At 51.6% G+C, this 27,232-nt stretch overlaps 16 pseudogenes; all 16 read right to left on the bottom strand.

The window, feature by feature from the left end:
- Positions 1 to 15,140: 15,140 nt before the first annotated feature.
- LOC141054853 (5S ribosomal RNA) lies at positions 15,141 to 15,259 on the bottom strand (annotated as a pseudogene).
- Positions 15,260 to 15,728: 469 nt separating this feature from the next.
- LOC141051918 (5S ribosomal RNA) lies at positions 15,729 to 15,847 on the bottom strand (annotated as a pseudogene).
- A 77-nt stretch (positions 15,848 to 15,924) lies between these two features.
- Positions 15,925 to 16,043, bottom strand: LOC141054845 (5S ribosomal RNA; annotated as a pseudogene).
- A 77-nt stretch (positions 16,044 to 16,120) lies between these two features.
- Positions 16,121 to 16,239, bottom strand: LOC141058580 (5S ribosomal RNA; annotated as a pseudogene).
- A 1,032-nt stretch (positions 16,240 to 17,271) lies between these two features.
- Positions 17,272 to 17,390, bottom strand: LOC141054841 (5S ribosomal RNA; annotated as a pseudogene).
- A 1,049-nt stretch (positions 17,391 to 18,439) lies between these two features.
- Positions 18,440 to 18,558, bottom strand: LOC141059223 (5S ribosomal RNA; annotated as a pseudogene).
- Positions 18,559 to 19,999: 1,441 nt separating this feature from the next.
- LOC141055428 (5S ribosomal RNA) lies at positions 20,000 to 20,118 on the bottom strand (annotated as a pseudogene).
- A 1,050-nt stretch (positions 20,119 to 21,168) lies between these two features.
- LOC141054833 (5S ribosomal RNA) lies at positions 21,169 to 21,287 on the bottom strand (annotated as a pseudogene).
- A 469-nt stretch (positions 21,288 to 21,756) lies between these two features.
- On the bottom strand, positions 21,757 to 21,875 carry LOC141052060 (5S ribosomal RNA; annotated as a pseudogene).
- An 845-nt stretch (positions 21,876 to 22,720) lies between these two features.
- LOC141054822 (5S ribosomal RNA) lies at positions 22,721 to 22,839 on the bottom strand (annotated as a pseudogene).
- An 853-nt stretch (positions 22,840 to 23,692) lies between these two features.
- LOC141056545 (5S ribosomal RNA) lies at positions 23,693 to 23,811 on the bottom strand (annotated as a pseudogene).
- Positions 23,812 to 25,063: 1,252 nt separating this feature from the next.
- Positions 25,064 to 25,182, bottom strand: LOC141055581 (5S ribosomal RNA; annotated as a pseudogene).
- A 77-nt stretch (positions 25,183 to 25,259) lies between these two features.
- Positions 25,260 to 25,378, bottom strand: LOC141054811 (5S ribosomal RNA; annotated as a pseudogene).
- A 77-nt stretch (positions 25,379 to 25,455) lies between these two features.
- On the bottom strand, positions 25,456 to 25,574 carry LOC141054800 (5S ribosomal RNA; annotated as a pseudogene).
- A 1,049-nt stretch (positions 25,575 to 26,623) lies between these two features.
- Positions 26,624 to 26,742, bottom strand: LOC141054789 (5S ribosomal RNA; annotated as a pseudogene).
- A 273-nt stretch (positions 26,743 to 27,015) lies between these two features.
- On the bottom strand, positions 27,016 to 27,134 carry LOC141058219 (5S ribosomal RNA; annotated as a pseudogene).
- Between the last annotated feature and the right edge of the window lie 98 nt (positions 27,135 to 27,232).

Here is a 27,232-nt window from a genome sequence, read left to right as displayed (position 1 = left end):
GTCTCCCATGCCGGTACTGGCCCGGCCTCAAGCTGCTTAGCGGCTGCGATCTGACGAGGGCATGCATATTCAGCTTAGAATGGCCGTTGACGGAAGCGTGCCATCTCTGACGTTCTTTTCAAGAAGGATAAACTCGGAAGGGCAAGCTTGGAAAAAAAATGTACAAAATGTCAACAGGACCAGGGATTCCCAGCCAGTCTCCTATGCCGGTACTGGCCCGGCCTCAAGCTGCTTAGCGGCTGCGATGTGACGAGGGCATGCATATTCAGCTTAGAATGGCCGTTGACGGACGCGTGCCATCTCTGACGTTCTTTTCAAGAAGGATAAACTCGGAAGGGCAAGCTTGGAAAAAAAACGTACAAAATGTCAACAGGACCTGGGATTCCCAGCCAGTCTCCCATGCCGGTACTGGCCTGGCCTCAAGCTGCTTAGTGGCTGCGATCTGACGAGGGCAGGCATATTCAGCTTAGAATGGCCGTTGACGGAAGCGTGCCATCTCTGACGTTTTTTTCAAGAAGGATAAACTCGGAAGGGCAAGCTTGGAAAAAAAACGTACAAAATGTCAACAGGACCAGGGATTCCCAGCCAGTCTCCCATGCCGGTACTGGCCCGGCCTCCGGCTGCTTAGCGGCTGCGATCTGATGAGGGCATGCATATTCAGCTTAGAAGGGCCATTGACGGAAGTGTGCCATCTCTGACGTTCTTTTGAAGAAGGATAAACTCGGAAGGGCAAGCTTGGAAATAAAACGTACAAAATGTCAACAGGACCAGGGATTCCCAGCCAGTCTCCCATGCTGGTACTGGCCCGGCCTCAAGCTGCTGCGATCTGACGAGGGCATGCATATTCAGCTTAGAATGGCCGTTGACGGAAGAGTGCCATCTCTGACGTTCTTTTCAAGAAGGATAAACTCGGAAGGGCAAGCTTGGAAAAAAAACGTACAAAATGTCAACAGGACCAGGGATTCCCAGCCAGTCTCCCATGCCGGTACTGGCCCGGCCTCAAGCTGCTTAGCGGCTGCGATCTGACGAGGGCATGCATATTCAGCTTAGAATGGCCATTGACGGAAGCGTGCCATCTCTGACGTTCTTTTCAAGAAGGATAAACTCGGAAGGGCAAGCTTGGAAATAAAACGTACAAAATGTCAACAGGACCAGGGATTCCCAGCCAGTCTCCCATGCCGGTACTGGCCCAGCCTCAAGCAGCTTAGCAGCTGCAATCTGACGAGGGCATGCATATTCAGCTTAGAATGGCCATTGACGGAAGTGTGCCATCTCTGACGTTCTTTTCAAGAAGGTTAAACTCGAAAGGGCAAGCTTGGAAATAAAACGTACAAAATGTCAACACGATCAGTGATTCCCAGCCAGTCTCCCATGCCGGTACTGGCCCGGCCTCAAGCTGCTTAGCGGCTGCGATCTGACGAGGGCATGCATATTCAGCTTAGAATCGCCGTTGACGGAAGCGTGCCATCTCTGACGTTCTTTTCAAGAAGGATAAACTCGGAAGGGCAAGCTTGGAAAAAAAACGTACAAAATGTCAACAGGACCAGGGATTCCCAGCCAGTCTCCCATGACGGTACTGGCCCGGCCTCAAGCTGCTTAGCGGCTGCGATCTGACGAGGGCAGGCATATTCAGCTTAGAATGGCCGTTGACGGAAGCGTGCCATCTCTGACGTTTTTTTCAAGAAGGATAAACTCGGAAGGGCAAGCTTGGAAAAAAAACGTACAAAATGTCAACAGGACCAGGGATTCCCAGCCAGTCTCCCATGCCGGTACTGGCCCGGCCTCAAGCTGCTTAGCGGCTGCGATCTGACGAGGGCATGCATATTCAGCTTAGAATGGCCGTTGACGGAAGCGTGCCATCTCTGACGTTCTTTTCAAGAAGGATAAACTCGGAAGGGCAAGCTTGGAAATAAAACGTACAAAATGTCAACAGGACCAGGGATTCCCAGCCAGTCTCCCATGCCGGTACTGGCCCGGCCTCAAGCTGCTTAGCGGCTGCGATGTGACGAGGGAATGCATATTCAGCTTAGAATGGCCGATGATGGAAGCGTGCCATCTCTGACGTTTTTTTCAAGAAGGATAAACTCGGAAGGGCAAGCTTGGAAAAAAAACATACAGAATGTCAACAGGACCAGGGATTCCCAGCCAGTCTCCCATGCCGGTACTGGCCCGGCCTCAAGCTGCTTAGAGGCTGCGATCTGACGAGGGAATGCATATTCAGCTTAGAATGGCCGTTGACGGAAGCGTGCCATCTCTGACGTTTTTTTCAAGAAGGATAAACTCGGAAGGGCAAGCTTGGAAATAAAACGTACAAAATGTCAACAGGACCAGGGATTCCCAGCCAGTCTCCCATGCCGGTACTGGCCCGGCCTCAAGCTGCTTAGCGGCTGCGATGTGACGAGGGCATGCATATTCAGTTTAGAATGGCCGTTGACGGAAGCGTGTCATCTCTGACGTTCTTTTCAAGAAGGATAAACTCGGAAGGGCAAGCTTGGAAAAAAAAACGTACAAAATGTCAACAGGACCAGGGATTCCCAGCCAGTCTCCCATGCCGGTACTGGCCCGGCCTCAAGCTGCTGCGATCTGACGAGGGCATGCATATTCAGCTTAGAATGGCCGTTGACGGAAGCGTGCCATCTCTGCCGTTCTTTTCAAGAAGGATAAACTCGGAAGGGCAAGCTTGGAAATAAAACGTACAAAATGTCAACAGGACCAGGGATTCCCAGCCAGTCTCCCATGCCGGTACTGGCCCGGCCTCAAGCTGCTTAGCGGCTGCGATCTGACGAGGGCATGCATATTCAGCTTAGAATGGCCGTTGACAGAAGCGTGCTATCTCTGACGTTCTTTTCAAGAAGGATAAACTCGGAAGGGCAAGCTTGGAAATAAAACGTACAAAATGTCAACAGGACCAGGGATTCCCAGCCAGTCTCCCATGCCGGTACTGGCCCGGCCTCAAGCTGCTTAGCGGCTGCGATCTGACAAGGGGATGCATATTCAGCTTAGAATGGCCGTTGACGGAAGCGTGCCATCTCTGACGTTCTTTTCAAGAAGGATAAACTCGGAAGGGCAAGCTTGGAAATAAAACGTACAAAATGTCAACAGGACCAGGGATTCCCAGCCAGTCTCCCATGCCGGTACTGGCCCAGCCTCAAGCTGCTTAGCGGCTGCGATGTGACGAGGGTATGCATATTGAGCTTAGAATGGCCGTTGACGGACGCGTGCCATCTCTGACGTTCTTTTCAAGAAGGATAAACTCGGAAGGGCAAGCTTGGAAAAAAAACGTACAAAATGTCAACAGGACCAGGGATTCCCAGCAAGTCTCCCATGGCGGTACTGGCCCGGCCTCAAGCTGCTTAGCGGCTGCGATCTGACGAGGGCAGGGATATTCAGCTTAGAATGGCCGTTGACGGAAGGGTGCCATCTCTGACGTTTTTTTCAAGAAGGATAAACTCGGAAGGGCAAGCTTGGAAAAAAAACGTACAAAATGTCAACAGGACCAGGGATTCCCAGCCAGTCTCCCATGCCGGTACTGGCCCGGCCTCAGGCTGCTTAGCGGCTGCGATCTGATGAGGGCATGCATATTCAGCTTAGAATGGCCATTGACGGAAGTGTGCCATCTCTGACGTTCTTTTCAAGAAGGATAAACTCGGAAGGGCAAGCTTGGAAATAAAACGTACAAAATGTCAACAGGACCAGGGATTCCCAGCCAGTCTCCCATGCCGGTACTGGCCCGGCCTCAAGCTGCTGCGATCTGACGAGGGCATGCATATTCAGCTTAGAATGGCCGTTGACGGAAGCGTGCCATCTCTGACGTTCTTTTCAAGAAGGATAAACTCGGAAGGGCAAGCTTGGAAAAAAAACATTCAAAATGTCAACAGGACCAGGGATTCCCAGCCAGTCTCCCATGCCGGTACTGGCCCGGCCTCAAGCTGCTTAGCGGCTGCGATCTGACGAGGGCATGCATATTCAGCTTAGAATGGCCGTTGACGGAAGCGTGCCATCTCTGACGTTCTTTTCAAGAAGGATAAACTCGGAAGGGCAAGCTTGGAAATAAAACGTACAAAATGTCAACAGGACCAGGGATTCCCAGCCAGTCTCCCATGCCGGTACTGGCCCGGCCTCAAGCTGCTTAGCGGCTGCGATCTGACGAGGGCATGCATATTCAGCTTAGAATGGCCGTTGACGGAAGCGTGCCATCTCTGATGTTTTTTTCAAGAAGAATAAACTCGGAAGGGCAAGCTTGGAAAAAAATGTACAAAATGTCAACAGGACCAGGGATTCCAAGCCAGTCTCCCATGCCAGTACTGGCCCGGCCTCAAGCTGCTTAGCGGCTGCGATCTGACGAGGGCAGGCATATTCAGCTTAGAATGGCCGTTGACGGAAGCGTGCCATCTCTGACGTTTTTTTCAAGAAGGATAAACTCGGAAGGGCAAGCTTGGAAAAAAAACGTACAAAATGTCAACAGGACCAGGGATTCCCAGCCAGTCTCCCATGCCGGTACTGGCCCGGCCTCAGGCTGCTTAGCAGCTGCGATCTGACGAGGGCATGCATATTTAGCTTAGAATGGCCATTGACGGAAGTGTGCAATCTCTGACGTTCTTTTCAAGAAGGATAAACTCGGAAGGGCAAGCTTGGAAATAAAACGTACAAAATGTCAACAGGACCAGGGATTCCCAGCCAGTCTCCCATGCCGGTACTGGCCCGGCCTCAAGCTGCTGCGATCTGACAAGGGCATGCATATTCAGCTTAGAATGGCCATTGACGGAAGTGTACCATCTCTGACGTTCTTTTCAAGAAGGATAAACTCGGAAGGGCAAGCTTGGAAAAAAAACGTACAAAATGTCAACACGACCAGGGATTCCCAGCCAGTCTCCCATGCCAGTACTGGCCCAGCCTCAAGCTGCTTAGCGGCTGCGATCTGACGAGGGCATGCATATTCAGCTTAGAATGGCCGTTGACGGAAGCGTGCCATCTCTGACGTTCTTTTCAAGAAGGATAAACTCGGAAGGGCAAGCTTGGAAATAAAACGTACAAAATGTCAACAGGACCAGGGATTCCCAGCCAGTCTCCCATGCCGGTACTGGCCCGGCCTCAAGCTGCTGCGATCTGACGAGGGCATGCATATTCAGCTTAGAATGGCCGTTGACGGAAGGATGCCATCTCTGACGTTCTTTTCAAGAAGGATAAACTCGGAAGGGCAAGCTTGGAAAAAAAACATACAAAATGTCAACAGGACCAGGGATTCCCAGCCAGTCTCCCATGCCGGTACTGGCCCGGCCTCAAGCTGCTTAGCGGCTGCGATCTGACGAGGGCATGCATATTCAGCTTAGAATGGCCGTTAACGGAAGCGTGCCATCTCTGACGTTCTTTTCAAGAAGGATAAACTCGGAAGGGCAAGCTTGGAAATAAAACGTACAAAATGTCAACAGGACCAGGGATTCCCAGCCAGTCTCCCATGCCGGTACTGGCCCGGCCTCAAGCTGCTTAGCGGCTGCGATCTGACGAGGGCATGCATATTCAGCTTAGAATGGCCGTTGACGGAAGCGTGCCATCTCTGACGTTTTTTTCAAGAAGGATAAACTCGGAAGGGCAAGCTTGGAAAAAAAACGTACAAAATGTCAACAGGACCAGGGATTCCCAGCCAGTCTCCCATGCCGGTACTGGCCCGGCCTCAAGCTGCTTAGCGGCTGCGATCTGACGCGGGCAGGCATATTCAGCTTAGAATGGCCGTTGACGGAAGCGTGCCATCTCTGACGTTTTTTTCAAGAAGGATAAACTCGGAAGGGCAAGCTTGGAAAAAAAACATACAAAATGTCAACAGGACCAGGGATTCCCAGCCAGTCTCCCATGCCGGTACTGGCCCGGCCTCAGGCTGCTTAGCGGCTGCGATCTGACGAGGGCATGCATATTCAGCTTAGAATGGCCATAGACGGAATTGTGCTATCTCTGACGTTCTTTTCAAGAAGGATAAACTCGGAAGGGCAAGCTTGGAAATAAAACGTACAAAATGTCAACAGGACCAGGGATTCCCAGCCAGTCTCCATTGCCGGTACTGGCCCGGCCTCAAGCTGCTGCGATCTGACGAGGGCATGCATATTCAGCTTAGAATGGCCATTGACGGAAGTGTGCCATCTCTGACGTTCTTTTCAAGAAGGATAAACTCGGAAGGGCAAGCTTGGAAAAAAAACGTACAAAATGTCAACAGGACCAGGGATTCCCAGCCAGTCTCCCATGCCGGTACTGGCCCGGCCTCAAGCTGCTTAGCGGCTGCGATCTGACAAGGGCATGCATATTCAGCTTAGAATGGCCGTTGACGGAAGCGTGCCATCTCTGACGTTCTTTTCAAGAAGGATAAACTCGGAAGGGCAAGCTTGGAAAAAAAATGTACAAAATGTCAACAGGACCAGGGATTCCAAGCCAGTCTCCCATGCCGGTACTGGCCCGGCCTCAAGCTGCTTAGCGGCTGCGATGTGACGAGGGCATGCATATTCAGCTTAGAATGGCCGTTGACGGACGCGTGCCATCTCTGACGTTTTTTTCAAGAAGGATAAACTCGGAAGGGCAAGCTTGGAAAAAAAAACGTACAAAATGTCAACAGGACCAGGGATTCCCAGCCAGTCTCCCATGCCGGTACTGGCCCGGCCTCAAGCTGCTTAGTGGCTGCGATCTGACGAGGGCAGGCATATTCAGCTTAGAATGGCCGTTGACGGAAGCGTGCCATCTCTGACGTTTTTTTCAAGAAGGATAAACTCGGAAGGGCAAGCTTGGAAAAAAAACGTACAAAATGTCAACAGGACCAGGGATTCCCAGCCAGTCTCCCATGTCGGTACTGGCCCGGCCTCCGGCTGCTTAGCGGCTGCGATCTGATGAGGGCATGCATATTCAGCTTAGAAGGGCCATTGACGGAAGTGTGCCATCTCTGACGTTCTTTTCAAGAAGGATAAACTCGGAAGGGCAAGCTTGGAAATAAAACGTACAAAATGTCAACAGGACCAGGGATTCCGAGCCAGTCTCCCATGCTGGTACTGGCCCGGCCTCAGGCTGCTGCGATCTGACGAGGGCATGCATATTCAGCTTAGAATGGCCGTTGACGGAAGCGTGCCATCTCTGACGTTCTTTTCAAGAAGGATAAACTCGGAAGGGCAAGCTTGGAAAAAAAACATACAAAATGTCAACAGGACCAGGGATTCCCAGCCAGTCTCCCATGCCGGTACTGGCCCAGCCTCAAGCTGCTTAGCAGCTGCGATCTGACGAGGGCATGCATATTCAGCTTAGAATGGCCGTTGACGGAAGCGTGCCATCTCTGACGTTCTTTTCAAGAAGGATAAACTCGGAAGGGCAAGCTTGGAAATAAAACGTACAAAATGTCAACAGGACCAGGGATTCCCAGCCTGTCTCCCATGCCGGTACTGGCCCAGCCTCAAGCTGCTTAGCGGCTGCAATCTGACGAGGGCATGCATATTCAGCTTAGAATGGCCGCTGACGGAAGCGTGCCATCTCTGACGTTTTTTTCAAGAAGGATAAACTCGGAAGGGCAAGCTTGGAAAAAAAACGTACAAAATGTCAACAGGACCAGGGATTCCCAGCCAGTCTCCCATGCCGGTACTGGCCCGGCCTCAAGCTGCTTAGCGGCTGCGATCTGACGAGGGCATGCATATTCAGGTTAGAATGGCCATTGACGGAAGCGTGCCATCTCTGACGTTCTTTTCAAGAAGGATAAACTCGGAAGGGCAAGCTTGGAAAAAAAACGTACAAAATGTCAACAGGACCAGGGATTCCCAGCCAGTCTCCCATGCCGGTACTGGCCCTGCCTCAAGCTCCTTAGCGGCTGCGATCTGACGAGGGCAGGCATATTCAGCTTAGAATGGCCGTTGACGGAAGCGTGCCATCTCTGATGTTTTTTTCAAGAAGGATAAACTCGGAAGGGCAAGCTTGGAAAAAAAACGTACAAAATGTCAACAGGACCAGGGATTCCCAGCCAGTCTCCCATGCCGGTACTGGCCCGGCCTCAAGCTGCTTAGCGGCTGCGATCTGACAAGGGCATGCATATTCAGCTTAGAATGGCCGTTGACGGAAGCGTGCCATCTCTGACGTTCTTTTCAAGAAGGATAAACTCGGAAGGGCAAGCTTGGAAATAAAACGTACAAAATGTCAACAGGACCAGGGATTCCCAGCCAGTCTCCCATGCCGGTACTGGCCCGGCCTCAAGCTGCTTAGCGGCTGCGATGTGACGAGGGAATGCATATTCAGCTTAGAATGGCCGATGATGGAAGCGTGCCATCTCTGACGTTTTTTTCAAGAAGGATAAACTCGGAAGGGCAAGCTTGGAAAAAAAACATACAGAATGTCAACAGGACCAGGGATTCCCAGCCAGTCTCCCATGCCGGTACTGGCCCGGCCTCAAGCTGCTTAGAGGCTGCGATCTGACGAGGGAATGCATATTCAGCTTAGAATGGCCGTTGACGGAAGCGTGCCATCTCTGACGTTTTTTTCAAGAAGGATAAACTCGGAAGGGCAAGCTTGGAAATAAAACGTACAAAATGTCAACAGGACCAGGGATTCCCAGCCAGTCTCCCATGCCGGTACTGGCCCGGCCTCAAGCTGCTTAGCGGCTGCGATGTGACGAGGGCATGCATATTCAGTTTAGAATGGCCGTTGACGGAAGCGTGCCATCTCTGACGTTCTTTTCAAGAAGGATAAACTCGGAAGGGCAAGCTTGGAAAAAAAAACGTACAAAATGTCAACAGGACCAGGGATTCCCAGCCAGTCTCCCATGCCGGTACTGGCCCGGCCTCAAGCTGCTGCGATCTGACGAGAGCATGCATATTCAGCTTAGAATGGCCGTTGACGGAAGCGTGCCATCTCTGACGTTCTTTTCAAGAAGGATAAACTCGGAAGGGCAAGCTTGGAAATAAAACGTACAAAATGTCAACAGGACCAGGGATTCCCAGCCAGTCTCCCATGCCGGTACTGGCCCGGCCTCAAGCTGCTTAGCGGCTGCGATCTGACGAGGGCATGCATATTCAGCTTAGAATGGCCGTTGACAGAAGCGTGCCATCTCTGACGTTCTTTTCAAGAAGGATAAACTCGGAAGGGCAAGCTTGGAAATAAAACGTACAAAATGTCAACAGGACCAGGGATTCCCAGCCAGTCTCCCATGCCGGTACTGGCCCGGCCTCAAGCTGCTTAGCGGCTGCGATCTGACGAGGGGATGCATATTCAGCTTAGAATGGCCGTTGACGGAAGCGTGCCATCTCTGACGTTCTTTTCAAGAAGGATAAACTCGGAAGGGCAAGCTTGGAAATAAAACGTACAAAATGTCAACAGGACCAGGGATTCCCAGCCAGTCTCCCATGCCGGTACTGGCCCAGCCTCAAGCTGCTTAGCGGCTGCGATGTGACGAGGGTATGCATATTCAGCTTAGAATGGCCGTTGACGGACGCGTGCCATCTCTGACGTTCTTTTCAAGAAGGATAAACTCGGAAGGGCAAGCTTGGAAAAAAAACGTACAAAATGTCAACAGGACCAGGGATTCCCAGCCAGTCTCCCATGCCGGTACTGGCCCGGCCTCAAGCTGCTTAGCGGCTGCGATCTGACGAGGGCAGGCATATTCAGCTTAGAATGGCCGTTGACAGAAGCGTGCCATCTCTGACGTTTTTTTCAAGAAGGATAAACTTGGAAGGGCAAGCTTGGAAAAAAAACGTACAAAATGTCAACAGGACCAGGGATTCCCAGCCAGTCTCCCATGCCGGTACTGGCCTGGCCTCAGGCTGCTTAGCGGCTGCGATCTGATGAGGGCATGCATATTCAGCTTAGAATGGCCATTGACGGAAGTGTGCCATCTCTGACGTTCTTTTCAAGAAGGATAAACTCGGAAGGGCAAGCTTGGAAATAAAACGTACAAAATGTCAACAGGACCAGGGATTCCCAGCCAGTCTCCCATGCCGGTACTGGCCCGACCTCAAGCTGCTGCGATCTGACGAGGGCATGCATATTAAGATTAGAATGGCCGTTGACTGAAGCGTGCCATCTCTGACGTTCTTTTCAAGAAGGATAAACTCGGAAGGGCAAGCTTGGAAAAAAAACATTCAAAATGTCAACAGGACCAGGGATTCCCAGCCAGTCTCCCATGCCGGTACTGGCCCGGCCTCAAGCTGCTTAGCGGCTGCGATCTGACGAGGGCATGCATATTCAGCTTAGAATGGCCGTTGACGGAAGCGTGCCATCTCTGACGTTCTTTTCAAGAAGGATAAACTCGGAAGGGCAAGCTTGGAAATAAAACGTACAAAATGTCAACAGGACCAGGGATTCCCAGCCAGTCTCCCATGCCGGTACTGGCCCGGCCTCAAGCTGCTTAGCGGCTGCGATCTGACGAGGGCATGCATATTCAGCTTAGAATGGCCGTTGACGGAAGCGTGCCATCTCTGACGTTTTTTTCAAGAAGAATAAACTCGGAAGGGCAAGCTTGGAAAAAAACGTACAAATTGTCAACAGGACCAGGGATTCCCAGCCAGTCTCCCATGCCAGTACTGGCCCGGCCTCAAGCTGCTTAGCGGCTGCGATCTGACGAGGGCAGGCATATTCAGCTTAGAATGGCCGTTGACGGAAGCGTGCCATCTCTGACGTTTTTTTCAAGAAGGATAAACTCGGAAGGGCAAGCTTGGAAAAAAAACGTACAAAATGTCAACAGGACCAGGGATTCCCAGCCAGTCTCCCATGCCGGTACTGGCCCAGCCTCAGGCTGCTTAGCAGCTGCGATCTGACGAGGGCATGCATATTTAGCTTAGAATGGCCATTGACGGAAGTGTGCAATCTCTGACGTTCTTTTCAAGAAGGATAAACTCGGAAGGGCAAGCTTGGAAATAAAACGTACAAAATGTCAACAGGACCAGGGATTCCCAGCCAGTCTCCCATGCCGGTACTGGCCCGGCCTCAAGCTGCTGCGATCTGACAAGGGCATGCATATTCAGCTTAGAATGGCCATTGACGGAAGTGTGCCATCTCTGACGTTCTTTTCAAGAAGGATAAACTCGGAAGGGCAAGCTTGGAAAAAAAACGTACAAAATGTCAACACGACCAGGGATTCCCAGCCAGTCTCCCATGCCAGTACTGGCCCAGCCTCAAGCTGCTTAGCGGCTGCGATCTGACGAGGGCATGCATATTCAGCTTAGAATGGCCGTTGACGGAAGCGTGCCATCTCTGACGTTCTTTTCAAGAAGGATAAACTCGGAAGGGCAAGCTTGGAAATAAAACGTACAAAATGTCAACAGGACCAGGGATTCCCAGCCAGTCTCCCATGCCGGTACTGGCCCGGCCTCAAGCTGCTGCGATCTGACGAGGGCATGCATATTCAGCTTAGAATGGCCGTTGACGGAAGCGTGCCATCTCTGACGTTCTTTTCAAGAAGGATAAACTCGGAAGGGCAAGCTTGGAAAAAAAACATACAAAATGTCAACAGGACCAGGGATTCCCAGCCAGTCTCCCATGCCGGTACTGGCCCGGCCTCAAGCTGCTTAGCGGCTGCGATCTGACGAGGGCATGCATATTCAGCTTAGAATGGCCGTTGACGGAAGCGTGCCATCTCTGACGTTCTTTTCAAGAAGGATAAACTCGGAAGGGCAAGCTTGGAAAAAAAATGTACAAAATGTCAACAGGACCAGGGATTCCCAGCCAGTCTCCTATGCCGGTACTGGCCCGGCCTCAAGCTGCTTAGCGGCTGCGATGTGACGAGGGAATGCATATTCAGCTTAGAATGGCCGTTGACGGACGCGTGCCATCTCTGACGTTCTTTTCAAGAAGGATAAACTCGGAAGGGCAAGCTTGGAAAAAAAACGTACAAAATGTCAACAGGACCAGGGATTCCCAGCCAGTCTCCCATGCCGGTACTGGCCCGGCCTCAAGCTGCTTAGTGGCTGCGATCTGACGAGGGCAGGCATATTCAGCTTAGAATGGCCGTTGACAGAAGCGTGCCATCTCTGACGTTTTTTTCAAGAAGGATAAACTCGGAAGGGCAAGCTTGGAAAAAAAACGTACAAAATGTCAACAGGACCAGGGATTCCCAGCCAGTCTCCCATGCCGGTACTGGCCCGGCCTCCGGCTGCTTAGCGGCTGCGATCTGATGAGGGCATGCATACTCAGCTTAGAAGGGCCATTGACGGAAGTGTGCCATCTCTGACGTTCTTTTCAAGAAGGATAAACTCGGAAGGGCAAGCTTGGAAATAAAACGTACAAAATGTCAACAGGACCAGGGATTCCCAGCCAGTCTCCCATGCTGGTACTGGCCCGGCCTCAAGCTGCTGCGATCTGACGAGGGCATGCATATTCAGCTTAGAATGGCCGTTGACGGAAGTGTGCCATCTCTGACGTTCTTTTCAAGAAGGATAAACTCGGAAGGGCAAGCTTGGAAAAAAAACGTACAAAATGTCAACAGGACCAGGGATTCCCAGCCAGTCTCCCATGCCGGTACTGGCCCGGCCTCAAGCTGCTTAGCAGCTGCGATCTGACGAGGGCATGCATATTCAGCTTAGAATGGCCGTTGACGGAAGCGTGCCATCTCTGACGTTTTTTTCAAGAAGGATAAACTCGGAAGGGCAAGCTTGGAAAAAAAAAGTACAAAATGTCAACAGGACCAGGGATTCCCAGCCAGTCTCCCATGCCGGTACTGGCCCGGCCTCAAGCTGCTTAGCGGCTGCGATCTGACGAGGGCATGCATATTCAGCTTAGAATGGCCGTTGACGGAAGTGTGCCATCTCTGACGTTCTTTTCAAGAAGGATAAACTCGGAAGGGCAAGCTTGGAAATAAAACGTACAAAATGTCAACAGGACCAGGGATTCCCAGCCAGTCTCCCATGCCGGTATTGGCCCGGCCTCAAGCTGCTTAGCGGCTGCGATCTGACGAGGGAATGCATATTCAGCTTAGAATGGCCGTTGACGGAAGCGTGCCATCTCTGACGTTTTTTTCAAGAAGGATAAACTCGGAAGGGCAAGCTTGGAAAAAAAACGTACAAAATGTCAACAGGACCAGGGATTCCCAGCCAGTCTCCCATGCCGGTACTGGCCCGGCCTCAAGCTGCTTAGCGGCTGCGTTCTGACGAGGGCAGGCATATTCAGCTTAGAATGGCCGTTGACGGAAGCGTGCCATCTCTGACGTTTTTTTCAAGAAGGATAAACTCGGAAGGGCAAGCTTGGAAAAAAAACATACAACATCTCAACAGGACCAGGGATTCCCAGCCATTCTCCCATGCCGGTACTGGCCCGGCCTCAGGCTGCTTAGCGGCTGCGATCTGACGAGGGCATGCATATTCAGCTTAGAATGGCCATTGACGGAAGTGTGCCATCTCTGACGTTCTTTTCAAGAAGGATAAACTCGGAAGGGCAAGCTTGGAAATAAAACGTACAAAATGTCAGCAGGACCAGGGATTCCCAGCCAGTCTCCCATGCCGGTACTGGCCCGGCCTCAAGCTGCTGCGATCTGACAAGGGCATGCATATTCAGCTTAGAATGGCCATTGACGGAAGTGTGCCATCTCTGACGTTCTTTTCAAGAAGGATAAACTCGGAAGGGCAAGCTTGGAAAAAAAACGTTCAAAATGTCAACAGGACCAGGGATTCCCAGCCAGTCTCCCATGCCGGTACTGGCCCGGCCTCAAGCTGCTTAGCGGCTGCGATCTGACGAGGGCATGCATATTCAGCTTAGAATGGCCGTTGACGGAAGCGTGCCATCTCTGACGTTCTTTTCAAGAAGGATAAACTCGGAAGGGCAAGCTTGGAAATAAAACGTACAAAATGTCAACAGGACCAGGGATTCCCAGCCAGTCTCCCATGCCGGTACTGGCCCGGCCTCAAGCTGCTTAGCGGCTGCGATCTGACGAGGTCATGCATATTCAGCTTAGAATGGCCGTTGACGGAAGCGTGCCATCTCTGACGTTCTTTTCAAGAAGGATAAACTCGGAAGGGCAAGCTTGGAAAAAAAATGTACAAAATGTCAACAGGACCAGGGATTCCCAGCCAGTCTCCTATGCCGGTACTGGCCCAGCCTCAAGCTGCTTAGCGGCTGCGATGTGACGAGGGAATGCATATTCAGCTTAGAATGGCCGTTGACGGACGCGTGCCATCTCTGACGTTCTTTTCAAGAAGGATAAACTCGGAAGGGCAAGCTTGGAAAAAAAACGTACAAAATGTCAACAGGACCAGGGATTCCCAGCCAGTCTCCCATGCCGGTACTGGCCCGGCCTCAAGCTGCTTAGTGGCTGCAATCTGACGAGGGCAGGCATATTCAGCTTAGAATGGCCGTTGACAGAAGTGTGCCATCTCTGACGTTTTTTTCAAGAAGGATAAACTCGGAAGGGCAAGCTTGGAAAAAAAACGTACAAAATGTCAACAGGACCAGGGATTCCCAGCCAGTCTCCCATGCCGGTACTGGCACGGCCTCCGGCTGCTTAGCGGCTGCGATCTGATGAGGGCATGCATATTCAGCTTAGAAGGGCCATTGACGGAAGTGTGCCATCTCTGACGTTCTTTTCAAGAAGGATAAACTCGGAAGGGCAAGCTTGGAAATAAAACGTACAAAATGTCAACAGGACCAGGGATTCCCAGCCAGTCTCCCATGCTGGTACTGGCCCGGCCTCAAGCTGCTTAGCAGCTGCGATCTGACGAGGGCATGCATATTCAGCTTAGAATGGCCGTTGACGGAAGCGTGCCATCTCTGACGTTCTTTTCAAGAAGGATAAACTCGGAAGGGCAAGCTTGGAAATAAAACGTCAACAGGACCAGGGATTCCCAGCCAGTCTCCCATGCCGGTACTGGCCCGGCCTCAAGCTGCTGCGATCTGACGAGGGCATGCATATTCAGCTTAGAATGGCCGTTGACGGAAGCATGCCATCTCTGACGTTCTTTTCAAGAAGGATAAACTCGGAAGGGCAAGCTTGGAAAAAAAACATACAAAATGTCAACAGGACCAGGGATTCCCAGCCAGTCTCCCATGCCGGTACTGGCCCGGCCTCAAGCTGCTTAGCGGCTGCGATCTGACGAGGGCATGCATATTCAGCTTAGAATGGCCGTTAACGGAAGCGTGCCATCTCTGACGTTCTTTTCAAGAAGGATAAACTCGGAAGGGCAAGCTTGGAAATAAAACGTACAAAATGTCAACAGGACCAGGGATTCCCAGCCAGTCTCCCATGCCGGTACTGGCCCGGCCTCAAGCTGCTTAGCGGCTGCGATCTGACGAGGGCATGCATATTCAGCTTAGAATGGCCGTTGACGGAAGCGTGCCATCTCTGACGTTTTTTTCAAGAAGGATAAACTCGGAAGGGCAAGCTTGGAAAAAAAACGTACAAAATGTCAACAGGACCAGGGATTCCCAGCCAGTCTCCCTTGCCGGTACTGGCCCGGCCTCAAGCTGCTTAGCGGCTGCGATCTGACGAGGGAAGGCATATTCATCTTAGAATGGCCGTTGACGGAAGCGTGCCATCTCTGACGTTTTTTTCAAGAAGGATAAACTCGGAAGGGCAAGCTTGGAAAAAAAACATACAAAATGTCAACAGGACCAGGGATTCCCAGCCAGTCTCCCATGCCGGTACTGGCCCGGCCTCAGGCTGCTTAGCGGCTGCTATCTGACAAGGGAATGCATATTCAGCTTTGAATGGCCATAGACGGAAGTGTGCCATCTCTGACGTTCTTTTCAAGAAGGATAAACTCGGAAGGGCAAGCTTGGAAAAAAACCATACAAAATGTCAACAGGACCAGGGATTCCCAGCCAGTCTCCCATGCCAGTACTGGCCCGGCCTCAAGCTGCTTAGCAGCTGCGATCTGACGAGGGCATGCATATTCAGCTTAGAATGGCCGTTGACGGAAGCGTGCCATCTCTGACGTTCTTTTCAAGAAGGATAAACTCGGAAGGGCAAGCTTGGAAATAAAACGTACAAAATGTCAACAGGACCAGGGATTCCCAGCCAGTCTCCCATGCCGGTACTGGCCCGGCCTCAAGCTGCTTAGCGGCTGCGATCTGACGAGGGCATGCATATTCAGCTTAGAATGGCCGTTGACGGAAGCGTGCCATCTCTGACGTTCTTTTCAAGAAGGATAAACTCGGAAGGGCAAGCTTGGAAAAAAAACGTACAAAATGTCAACAGGACCAGGGATTCCCAGCCAGTCTCCCATGCCGGTACTGGCCCGGCCTCAAGCTGCTTAGCGGCTGCGATCTGACGAGGGCAGGCATATTCAGCTTAGAATGGCCATTGACGGAAGCGTGCCATCTCTGACGTTTTTTTCAAGAAGGATAAACTCGGAAGGGCAAGCTTGGAAAAAAAACGTACAAAATGTCAACAGGACCAGGGATTCCCAGCCAGTCTCCCATGCCGGTACTGGCCCGGCCTCAGGCTGCTTAGCGGCTGCAATCTGATGAGGGCATGCATATTCAGCTTAGAATGGCCATTGACGGAAGTGTCCCATCTCTGACGTTCTTTTCAAGAAGGATAAACTCGGAAGGGCAAGCTTGGAAATAAAACGTACAAAATGTCAACAGGACCAGGGATTCCCAGCCAGTCTCCCATGCCGGTACTGGCCCGGCCTCAAGCTGCTGCGATCTGACAAGGGCATACATATTCAGCTTAGAATGGCCATTGACGGAAGTGTGCCATCTCTGACGTTCTTTTCAAGAAGGATAAACTCGGAAGGGCAAGCTTGGAAAAAAAACGTACAAAATGTCAACACGACCAGGGATTCCCAGCCAGTCTCCAAAGCCAGTACTGGCCCAGCCTCAAGCTGCTTAGCGGCTGCGATCTGACGAGGGCATGCATATTCAGCTTAGAATGGCCGTTGACGGAAGCGTGCCATCTCTGACGTTCTTTTCAAGAAGGATAAACTCGGAAGGGCAAGCTTGGAAATAAAACGTCAACAGGACCAGGGATTCCCAGCCAGTCTCCCATGCCGGTACTGGCCCGGCCTCAAGCTGCTGCGATCTGACGAGGGCATGCATATTCAGCTTAGAATGGCCGTTGACGGAAGCATGCCATCTCTGACGTTCTTTTCAAGAAGGATAAACTCGGAAGGGCAAGCTTGGAAAAAAAACATACAAAATGTCAACAGGACCAGGGATTCCCAGCCAGTCTCCCATGCCGGTACTGGCCCGGCCTCAAGCTGCTTAGCGGCTGCGATCTGACGAGGGCATGCATATTCAGCTTAGAATGGCCGTTAACGGAAGCGTGCCATCTCTGACGTTCTTTTCAAGAAGGATAAACTCGGAAGGGCAAGCTTGGAAATAAAACGTACAAAATGTCAACAGGACCAGGGATTCCCAGCCAGTCTCCCATGCCGGTACTGGCCCGGCCTCAAGCTGCTTAGCGGCTGCGATCTGACGAGGGCATGCATATTCAGCTTAGAATGGCCGTTGACGGAAGCGTGCCATCTCTGACGTTTTTTTCAAGAAGGATAAACTCGGAAGGGCAAGCTTGGAAAAAAAACGTACAAAATGTCAACAGGACCAGGGATTCCCAGCCAGTCTCCCTTGCCGGTACTGGCCCGGCCTCAAGCTGCTTAGCGGCTGCGATCTGACGAGGGAAGGCATATTCATCTTAGAATGGCCGTTGACGGAAGCGTGCCATCTCTGACGTTTTTTTCAAGAAGGATAAACTCGGAAGGGCAAGCTTGGAAAAAAAACATACAAAATGTCAACAGGACCAGGGATTCCCAGCCAGTCTCCCATGCCGGTACTGGCCCGGCCTCAGGCTGCTTAGCGGCTGCTATCTGACAAGGGAATGCATATTCAGCTTTGAATGGCCATAGACGGAAGTGTGCCATCTCTGACGTTCTTTTCAAGAAGGATAAACTCGGAAGGGCAAGCTTGGAAATAAAACGTACAAAATGTCAACAGGACCAGGGATTCCCAGCCAGTCTCCCATGCCGGTACTGGCCCGGCCTCAAGCTGCTGCGATCTGACGAGGGCATGCATATTCAGCTTAGAATGGCCATTGACGGAAGTGTGCCATCTCTGACGTTCTTTTCAAGAAGGATAAACTCGGAAGGGCAAGCTTGGAAAAAAAACGTACAAAATGTCAACAGGACCAGGGATTCCCAGCCAGTCTCCCATGCCAGTACTGGCCCGGCCTCAAGCTGCTTAGCGGCTGCGATCTGACGAGGGCATGCATATTGAGCTTAGAATGGCCGTTGACGGAAGCGTGCCATCTCTGACGTTCTTTTCAAGAAGGATAAACTCGGAAGGGCAAGCTTGGAAAAAAAATGTACAAAATGTCAACAGGACCAGGGATTCCCAGCCAGTCTCCTATGCCGGTACTGGCCCGGCCTCAAGCTGCTTAGCGGCTGCGATGTGACGAGGGCATGCATATTCAGCTTAGAATGGCCGTTGACGGACGCGTGCCATCTCTGACGTTCTTTTCAAGCAGGATAAACTCGGAAGGGCAAGCTTGGAAAAAAAACGTACAAAATGTCAACAGGACCAGGGATTCCCAGCCAGTCTCCCATGCCGGTACTGGCCCGGCCTCAAGCTGCTTAGTGGCTGTGATCTGACGAGGGCAGGCATATTCAGCTTAGAATGGCCGTTGACGGAAGCGTGCCATCTCTGACGTTTTTTTCAAGAAGGATAAACTCGGAAGGGCAAGCTTGGAAAAAAAACGTACAAAATGTCAACAGGACCAGGGATTCCCAGCCAGTCTCCCATGCCGGTACTGGCCCGGCCTCCGGCTGCTTAGCGGCTGCGATCTGATGAGGGCATGCATATTCAGCTTAGAAGGGCCATTGACGGAAGTGTGCCATCTCTGACGTTCTTTTCAAGAAGGATAAACTCGGAAGGGCAAGCTTGGAAATAAAACGTACAAAATGTCAACAGGACCAGGGATTCCGAGCCAGTCTCCCATGCTGGTACTGGCCCGGCCTCAAGCTGCTGCGATCTGACGAGGGCATGCATATTCAGCTTAGAATGGCCGTTGACGGAAGCGTGCCATCTCTGACGTTCTTTTCAAGAAGGATAAACTCGGAAGGGCAAGCTTGGAAAAAAAACATACAAAATGTCAACAGGACCAGGGATTCCCAGCCAGTCTCCCATGCCGGTACTGGCCCAGCCTCAAGCTGCTTAGCAGCTGCGATCTGACGAGGGCATGCATATTCAGCTTAGAATGGCCGTTGACGGAAGCGTGCCATCTCTGACGTTCTTTTCAAGAAGGATAAACTTGGAAGGGCAAGCTTGGAAATAAAACGTACAAAATGTCAACAGGACCAGGGATTCCCAGCCTGTCTCCCATGCCGGTACTGGCCCAGCCTCAAGCTGCTTAGCGGCTGCAATCTGACGAGGGCATGCATATTCAGCTTAGAATGGCCGTTGACGGAAGCGTGCCATCTCTGACGTTTTTTTCAAGAAGGATAAACTCGGAAGGGCAAGCTTGGAAAAAAAACGTACAAAATGTCAACAGGACCAGGGATTCCCAGCCAGTCTCCCATGCCGGTACTGGCCCGGCCTCAAGCTGCTTAGCGGCTGCGATCTGACGAGGGCATGCATATTCAGCTTAGAATGGCCATTGACGGAAGCGTGCCATCTCTGACGTTCTTTTCAAGAAGGATAAACTCGGAAGGGCAAGCTTGGAAATAAAACGTACAAAATGTCAACAGGACCAGGGATTCCCAGCCAGTCTCCCATGCCGGTACTGGCCCAGCCTCAAGCTGCTTAGCAGCTGCAATCTGACGAGGGCATGCATATTCAGCTTAGAATGGCCATTGACGGAAGTGTGCCATCTCTGACGTTCTTTTCAAGAAGGTTAAACTCGAAAGGGCAAGCTTGGAAATAAAACGTACAAAATGTCAACACGATCAGTGATTCCCAGCCAGTCTCCCATGCCGGTACTGGCCCGGCCTCAAGCTGCTTAGCGGCTGCGATCTGACGAGGGCATGCATATTCAGCTTAGAATGGCCGTTGACGGAAGCGTGCCATCTCTGATGTTCTTTTCAAGAAGGATAAACTCGGAAGGGCAAGCTTGGAAAAAAAACGTACAAAATGTCAACAGGACCAGGGATTCCCAGCCAGTCTCCCATGCCGGTACTGGCCCTGCCTCAAGCTGCTTAGCGGCTGCGATCTGACGAGGGCAGGCATATTCAGCTTAGAATGGCCGTTGACGGAAGCGTGCCATCTCTGACGTTTTTTTCAAGAAGGATAAACTCGGAAGGGCAAGCTTGGAAAAAAAACGTACAAAATGTCAACAGGACCAGGGATTCCCAGCCAGTCTCCCATGCCGGTACTGGCCCGGCCTCAAGCTGCTTAGCGGCTGCGATCTAACAAGGGCATGCATATTCAGCTTAGAATGGCCGTTGACGTAAGCGTGCCATCTCTGACGTTCTTTTCAAGAAGGATAAACTCGGAAGGGCAAGCTTGGAAAAAAAACGTACAAAATGTCAACAGGACCAGGGATTCCCAGCCAGTCTCCCATGCCGGTACTGGCCCGGCCTCAAGCTGCTTAGCGGCTGCGATGTGACGAGGGAATGCATATTCAGCTTAGAATGGCCGATGATGGAAGCGTGCCATCTCTGACGTTTTTTTCAAGAAGGATAAACTCGGAAGGGCAAGCTTGGAAAAAAAACATACAGAATGTCAACAGGACCAGGGATTCCCAGCCAGTCTCCCATGCCGGTACTGGCCCGGCCTCAAGCTGCTTAGAGGCTGCGATCTGACGAGGGAATGCATATTCAGCTTAGAATGGCCGTTGACGGAAGCGTGCCATCTCTGACGTTTTTTTCAAGAAGGATAAACTCGGAAGGGCAAGCTTGGAAATAAAACGTACAAAATGTCAACAGGACCAGGGATTCCCAGCCAGTCTCCCATGCCGGTACTGTCCCGGCCTCAAGCTGCTTAGCGGCTGCGATGTGACGAGGGCATGCATATTCAGTTTAGAATGGCCGTTGACGGAAGCGTGCCATCTCTGACGTTCTTTTCAAGAAGGATAAACTCGGAAGGGCAAGCTTGGAAAAAAAAACGTACAAAATGTCAACAGGACCAGGGATTCCCAGCCAGTCTCCCATGCCGGTACTGGCCCGGCCTCAAGCTGCTGCGATCTGACGAGAGCATGCATATTCAGCTTAGAATGGCCGTTGACGGAAGCGTGCCATCTCTGACGTTCTTTTCAAGAAGGATAAACTCGGAAGGGCAAGCTTGGAAATAAAACGTACAAAATGTCAACAGGACCAGGGATTCCCAGCCAGTCTCCCATGCCGGTACTGGCCCGGCCTCAAGCTGCTTAGCGGCTGCGATCTGACGAGGGCATGCATATTCAGCTTAGAATGGCCGTTGACAGAAGCGTGCCATCTCTGACGTTCTTTTCAAGAAGGATAAACTCGGAAGGGCAAGCTTGGAAATAAAACGTACAAAATGTCAACAGGACCAGGGATTCCCAGCCAGTCTCCCATGCCGGTACTGGCCCGGCCTCAAGCTGCTTAGCGGCTGCGATCTGACGAGGGGATGCATATTCAGCTTAGAATGGCCATTGACGGAAGCGTGCCATCTCTGACGTTCTTTTCAAGAAGGATAAACTCGGAAGGGCAAGCTTGGAAATAAAACGTACAAAATGTCAACAGGACCAGGGATTCCCAGCCAGTCTCCCATGCCGGTACTGGCCCAGCCTCAAGCTGCTTAGCGGCTGCGATGTGACGAGGGTATGCATATTCAGCTTAGAATGGCCGTTGACGGACGCGTGCCATCTCTGACGTTCTTTTCAAGAAGGATAAACTCGGAAGGGCAAGCTTGGAAAAAAAACGTACAAAATGTCAACAGGACCAGGGATTCCCAGCCAGTCTCCCATGCCGGTACTGGCCCGGCCTCAAGCTGCTTAGCGGCTGCGATCTGATGAGGGCAGGCATATTCAGCTTAGAATGGCCGTTGACGGAAGCGTGCCATCTCTGACGTTTTTTTCAAGAAGGATAAACTCGGAAGGGCAAGCTTGGAAAAAAAACGTACAAAATGTCAACAGGACCAGGGATTCCCAGCCAGTCTCCCATGCCGGTACTGGCCTGGCCTCAGGCTGCTTAGCGGCTGCGATCTGATGAGGGCATGCATATTCAGCTTAGAATGGCCATTGACGGAAGTGTGCCATCTCTGACGTTCTTTTCAAGAAGGATAAACTCGGAAGGGCAAGCTTGGAAATAAAACGTACAATATGTCAACAGGACCAGGGATTCCCAGCCAGTCTCCCATGCCGGTACTGGCCCGACCTCAAGCTGCTGCGATCTGACGAGGGCATGCATATTCAGCTTAGAATGGCCGTTGACGGAAGCGTGCCATTTCTGACGTTCTTTTCAAGAAGGATAAACTCGGAAGGGCAAGCTTGGAAAAAAAACATTCAAAATGTCAACAGGACCAGGGATTCCCAGCCAGTCTCCCATGCCGGTACTGGCCCGGCCTCAAGCTGCTGCGATCTGACGAGAGCATGCATATTCAGCTTAGAATGGCCGTTGACGGAAGCGTGCCATCTCTGACGTTCTTTTCAAGAAGGATAAACTCGGAAGGGCAAGCTTGGAAATAAAACGTACAAAATGTCAACAGGACCAGGGATTCCCAGCCAGTCTCCCATGCCGGTACTGGCCCGGCCTCAAGCTGCTTAGCGGCTGCGATCTGACGACGGCATGCATATTCAGCTTAGAATGGCCGTTGACAGAAGCGTGCCATCTCTGACGTTCTTTTCAAGAAGGATAAACTCGGAAGGGCAAGCTTGGAAATAAAACGTACAAAATGTCAACAGGACCAGGGATTCCCAGCCAGTCTCCCATGCCGGTACTGGCCCGGCCTCAAGCTGCTTAGCGGCTGCGATCTGACGAGGGCATGCATATTCAGCTTAGAATGGCCGTTGACGGAAGCGTGCCATCTCTGACGTTCTTTTCAAGAAGGATAAACTCGGAAGGGCAAGCTTGGAAAAAAAATGTACAAAATGTCAACAGGACCAGGGATTCCCAGCCAGTCTCCTATGCCGGTACTGGCCCGGCCTCAAGCTGCTTAGCGGCTGCGATGTGACGAGGGCATGCATATTCAGCTTAGAATGGCCGTTGACGGACGCGTGCCATCTCTGACGTTCTTTTCAAGAAGGATAAACTCGGAAGGGCAAGCTTGGAAAAAAAACGTACAAAATGTCAACAGGACCAGGGATTCCCAGCCAGTCTCCCATGCCGGTACTGGCACGGCCTCAAGCTGCTTAGTGGCTGCGATCTGACGAGGGCAGGCATATTCAGCTTAGAATGGCAGTTGACGGAAGCGTGCCATCTCTGACGTTTTTTTCAAGAAGGATAAACTCGGAAGGGCAAGCTTGGAAAAAAAACGTACAAAATGTCAACAGGACCAGGGATTCCCAGCCAGTCTCCCATGCCGGTACTGGCCCGGCCTCCGGCTGCTTAGCGGCTGCGATCTGATGAGGGCATGCATATTCAGCTTAGAAGGGCCATTGACGGAAGTGTGCCATCTCTGACGTTCTTTTCAAGAAGGATAAACTCGGAAGGGCAAGCTTGGAAATAAAACGTACAAAATGTCAACAGGACCAGGGATTCCCAGCCAGTCTCCCATGCTGGTACTGGCCCGGCCTCAAGCTGCTGCGATCTGACGAGGGCATGCATATTCAGCTTAGAATGGCCGTTGACGGAAGCGTGCCATCTCTGACGTTCTTTTCAAGAAGGATAAACTCGGAAGGGCAAGCTTGGAAAAAAAACATACAAAATGTCAACAGGACCAGGGATTCCCAGCCAGTCTCCCATGCCGGTACTGGCCCGGCCTCAAGCTGCTTAGCAGCTGCGATCTGACGAGGGCATGCATATTCAGCTTAGAATGGCCGTTGACGGAAGCGTGCCATCTCTGACGTTCTTTACAAGAAGGATAAACTCGGAAGGGCAAGCTTGGAAATAAAACGTACAAAATGTCAACAGGACCAGGGATTCCCAGCCAGTCTCCCATGCCGGTACTGGCCCAGCCTCAAGCTGCTTAGCGGCTGCAATCTGACGAGGGCATGCATATTCAGCTTAGAATGGCCATTGACGGAAGTGTGCCATCTCTGACGTTCTTTTCAAGAAGGTTAAACTCGAAAGGGCAAGCTTGGAAATAAAACGTACAAAATGTCAACACGATCAGTGATTCCCAGCCAGTCTCCCATGCCGGTACTGGCCCGGCCTCAAGCTGCTTAGCGGCTGCGATCTGACGAGGGCATTCATATTCAGCTTAGAATGGCCGTTGACGGAAGCGTGCCATCTCTGACGTTCTTTTCAAGAAGGATAAACTCGGAAGGGCAAGCTTGGAAAAAAAACGTACAAAATGTCAACAGGACCAGGGATTCCCAGCCAGTCTCCCATGCCGGTACTGGCCCGGCCTCAAGCTGCTTAGCGGCTGCGATCTGACAAGGGCATGCATATTCAGCTTAGAATGGCCGTTGACGGAAGCGTGCCATCTCTGACGTTCTTTTCAAGAAGGATAAACTCGGAAGGGCAAGCTTGGAAATAAAACGTACAAAATGTTAACAGGACCAGGGATTCCCAGCCAGTCTCCCATGCCGGTACTGGCCCGGCCTCAAGCTGCTTAGCGGCTGCGATGTGACGAGGGAATGCATATTCAGCTTAGAATGGCCGATGATGGAAGCGTGCCATCTCTGATGTTTTTTTCAAGAAGGATAAACTCGGAAGGGCAAGCTTGGAAAAAAAACATACAGAATGTCAACAGGACCAGGGATTCCCAGCCAGTCTCCCATGCCGGTACTGGCCCGGCCTCAAGCTGCTTAGAGGCTGCGATCTGACGAGGGAATGCATATTCAGCTTAGAATGGCCGTTGACGGAAGCGTGCCATCTCTGACGTTCTTTTCAAGAAGGATATACTCGGAAGGGCAAGCTTGGAAATAAAACGTACAAAATGTCAACAGGACCAGGGATTCCCAGCCAGTCTCCCATGCCGGTACTGGCCCGGCCTCAAGCTGCTAAGCGGCTGCGATCTGACGAGGGCATGCATATTCAGCTTAGAATGGCCGTTGACGGAAGCGTGCCATCTCTGACGTTTTTTTCAAGAAGAATAAACTCGGAAGGGCAAGCTTGGAAAAAAACGTACAAAATGTCAACAGGACCAGGGATTCCCAGCCAGTCTCCCATGCCCGTACTGGCCCGGCCTCAAGCTGTTTAGCGGCTGCGATCTGACGAGGGCAGGCATATTCAGCTTAGAATGGCCGTTGACGGAAGCGTGCCATCTCTGACGTTTTTTTCAAGAAGGATAAACTCGGAAGGGCAAGCTTGGAAAAAAAACGTACAAAATGTCAACAGGACCAGGGATTCCCAGCCAGTCTCCCATGCCGGTACTGGCCCGGCCTCAAGCTGCTTAGCGGCTGCGATCTGACGAGGGCATGCATATTCAGCTTAGAATGGCCGTTGACGGAAGCGTGCCATCTCTGACGTTCTTTTCAAGAAGGATAAACTCGGAAGGGCAAGCTTGGAAATAAAACGTACAAAATGTCAACAGGACCAGGGATTCCCAGCCAGTCTCCCATGCCGGTACTGGCCCGGCCTCAAGCTGCTTAGCGGCTGCGATCTGACGAGGGCATGCATATTCAGCTTAGAATGGCCGTTGACGGAAGCGTGCCATCTCTGATGTTCTTTTCAAGAAGGATAAACTCGGAAGGGCAAGCTTGGAAAAAAAATGTACAAAATGTCAACAGGACCAGGGATTCCCAGCCAGTCTCCTATGCCGGTACTGGCCCGGCCTCAAGCTGCTTAGCGGCTGCGATGTGACGAGGGAATGCATATTCAGCTTAGAATGGCCGTTGACGGACGCGTGCCATCTCTGACGTTCTTTTCAAGAAGGATAAACTCGGAAGGGCAAGCTTGGAAAAAAAACGTACAAAATGTCAACAGGACCAGGGATTCCCAGCCAGTCTCCCATGCCGGTACTGGCCCGGCCTCAAGCTGCTTAGTGGCTGCGATCTGACGAGGGAAGGCATATTCAGCTTAGAATGGCCGTTGACAGAAGCGTGACATCTCTGACGTTTTTTTCAAGAAGGATAAACTCGGAAGGGCAAGCTTGGAAAAAAAACGTTCAAAATGTCAACAGGACCAGGGATTCCCAGCCAGTCTCCCATGCCGGTACTGGCCCGGCCTCCGGCTGCTTAGCGGCTGCGATCTGATGAGGGCATGCATATTCAGCTTAGAAGGGCCATTGACGGAAGTGTGCCATCTCTGACGTTCTTTTCAAGAAGGATAAACTCGGAAGGGCAAGCTTGGAAATAAAACGTACAAAATGTCAACAGGACCAGGGATTCCCAGCCAGTCTCCCATGCTGGTACTGGCCCGGCCTCAAGCTGCTGCGATCTGACGAGGGCATGCATATTCAGCTTAGAATGGCCGTTGACGGAAGCGTGCCATCTCTGACGTTCTTTTCAAGAAGGATAAACTCGGAAGGGCAAGCTTGGAAAAAAAACGTACAAAATGTCAACAGGACCAGGGATTCCCAGCCAGTCTCCCATGCCGGTACTGGCCCGTCCTCAAGCTGCTTAGCAGCTGCGATCTGACGAGGGCATGCATATTCAGCTTAGAATGGCCGTTGACGGAAGCGTGCCATCTCTGACGTTTTTTTCAAGAAGGATAAACTCGGAAGGGCAAGCTTGGAAAAAAAACGTACAAAATGTCAACAGGACCAGGGATTCCCAGCCAGTCTCCCATGCCGGTACTGGCCCGGCCTCAAGCTGCTTAGCGGCTGCGATCTGACGAGGGCATGCATATTCAGCTTAGAATGGCCGTTGACGGAAGTGTGCCATCTCTGACGTTCTTTTCAAGAAGGATAAACTCGGAAGGGCAAGCTTGGAAATAAAACGTACAAAAAGTCAACAGGACCAGTGATTCCCAGCCAGTCTCCCATGCCGGTACTGGCCCGGCCTCAAGCTGCTTAGCGGCTGCGATCTGACGAGGGAATGCATATTCAGCTTAGAATGGCCGTTGACGGAAGCGTGCCATCTCTGACGTTTTTTTCAAGAAGGATAAACTCGGAAGGGCAAGCTTGGAAAAAAAACGTACAAAATGTCAACAGGACCAGGGATTCCCAGCCAGTCTCCCATGCCGGTACTGGCCCGGCCTCAAGCTGCTTAGCGGCTGCGATCTGACGAGGGCAGGCATATTCAGCTTAGAATGGCCGTTGACGGAAGCGTGCCATCTCTGACGTTTTTTTCAAGAAGGATAAACTCGGAAGGGCAAGCTTGGAAAAAAAACATACATAATGTCAACAGGACCAGGGATTC

The sequence above is a fragment of the Dendrobates tinctorius genome, unplaced genomic scaffold (genome assembly GCF_039654945.1).
Source record: "Dendrobates tinctorius isolate UK_male_01 unplaced genomic scaffold, ASM3965494v1 ptg000011l, whole genome shotgun sequence".
Classification (NCBI taxonomy): Eukaryota; Metazoa; Chordata; class Amphibia; order Anura; family Dendrobatidae; genus Dendrobates; species Dendrobates tinctorius.
Note: the sequence above shows the minus strand (reverse complement) of the source record. Positions and strands in the feature narration are given on the sequence as shown.